The 1,511-nt window shown below is 40.8% G+C and overlaps 1 pseudogene across 1 annotated transcript; it reads left to right on the top strand.

The window, feature by feature from the left end:
- The first annotated feature begins 344 nt into the window (after positions 1-344).
- Positions 345-1,308, top strand: LOC308536173 (heterogeneous nuclear ribonucleoprotein A1-like; annotated as a pseudogene). The gene has a single exon. The product of its transcript is annotated as a heterogeneous nuclear ribonucleoprotein A1-like (transcript).
- Positions 1,309-1,511: the final 203 nt, after the last annotated feature.

Here is a 1,511-nt window from a genome sequence, read left to right as displayed (position 1 = left end):
TGAGGGCCGGGGGGGGTGGCGGGGTAAGTGATCAACCACAGGACTTGTATGCATGCATATAAGCATAACTAATGGACATAAGACACTGGGGCGTAGGAGAGGCTGGAGGATTGCTAAGTGTGGGGAAAAAAGGTGACATATGTAATACTCTTTGTAATACTTTATGCAATAAAACAATTAAAAAAGAATAAACTCAAAATGGATAAAAGCAAAAGAAAAAAAGCTGAGGGTATAGAAAACCTGTTTCAAGAAATAGTAACAGAGATAGGTTCCTTAAATAACTCCTTTCTGCTGGTGAATGCCATAGAGTAAGTATCATTGGAATTTCCCCTACCACAGTCATCATGTCCAAGTCTGAGTCTCCTAAAGAGTCAGAGCAGCTGTGGAAGCTCTTTATCAGAGGTATGAACTTTGAAACAATTGATGAGAGTCTGCAGAGCCATTTTGAGCAATGGGAAACAATCGCGGACTTTTTGGTGATAAGACTTCAAAATACAAAGTGCTCCAGAGGCTTTGGGTTTTTCACCTATGCCACTGTGAAGGAGGTGGATGCAGCTACGAATGAATGTAAGGCTACACAAGGTGGATGAAAGAGTAGTAGAACCAAAGAGGGCTGACTCAAGAAAAGATTCTCAAAGACCTAGTGCCACTTAGCTGCAAAAAAGATTTTTGTCATTTATATTAAAGACGACACTGAAGAAAATTACCTAAGAGATTATTTGAACAGTATGGGAAAATAGAAGTGATTGAAATCATGACTGACTGAGGCAGTGACAAAAGGAGAGGTTTTGCTTTTTTAACCTTTGATGACCATGACTCTGTAGACAAGATTGTCATTCAGAAATACCATACTGTGAATGGCCACAACTGTGAAGTAAGGAAAGCCTTATATAAGCAAGAGATTGCTAGTGCTTCATCCAGCCAAAGAGGTTGAAGTGGTTCAGGAAACTTCAGAGGTGGTCATGGAGGGGTTTTGATGGGAATGACAACTTTGGTCATGGAGGAAACTTCAGTGGTCGAGGTAGCTTTGGTGGCAGCTGTGGTGGTGATGGATATGGTGGCATTGGGTATGGCTATAAGGGATTTGGTAATGATGGAAGCAATTTTGGAGGTGGTGGAAGCTACAATGATTTTGGAAATTACAAAAATCAATATTCAAATTTTGGGCCTATGAAGGGAGGAAAATTTGGAGGCAGAAGCTCTGGCTCTTATGGTGGTGGAGGTCAATACTTTGCCAAACCACAAAACCAAATTGGCTGTGGTGGTTCTAACAGAAGGAGTAGCTATGGCAGTGGCAGAAGGTTTTAATTATTGCCAGGAAACAAAGTTTAGCAGAATAGGAGAGAAGTGACAGAGAAGCTACAGGTTACAACAGATTTGTGAACTCAGCCAAGCACAGTAGTGGCAGGGTATTACTGCTACAAAGAAGACATGTGTTAAACAATACGCATGTGAATGGGGGGAAAAAAAAACCTCAAGGACTGTATTTGTGACTAATTGTATAATAGCTT

Source organism: Myotis nattereri (assembly GCF_964212035.1).
Source record: "Myotis nattereri genome assembly, chromosome: X".
Lineage (NCBI taxonomy): Eukaryota > Metazoa > Chordata > Mammalia > Chiroptera > Vespertilionidae > Myotis > Myotis nattereri.
Note: the sequence above shows the minus strand (reverse complement) of the source record. Positions and strands in the feature narration are given on the sequence as shown.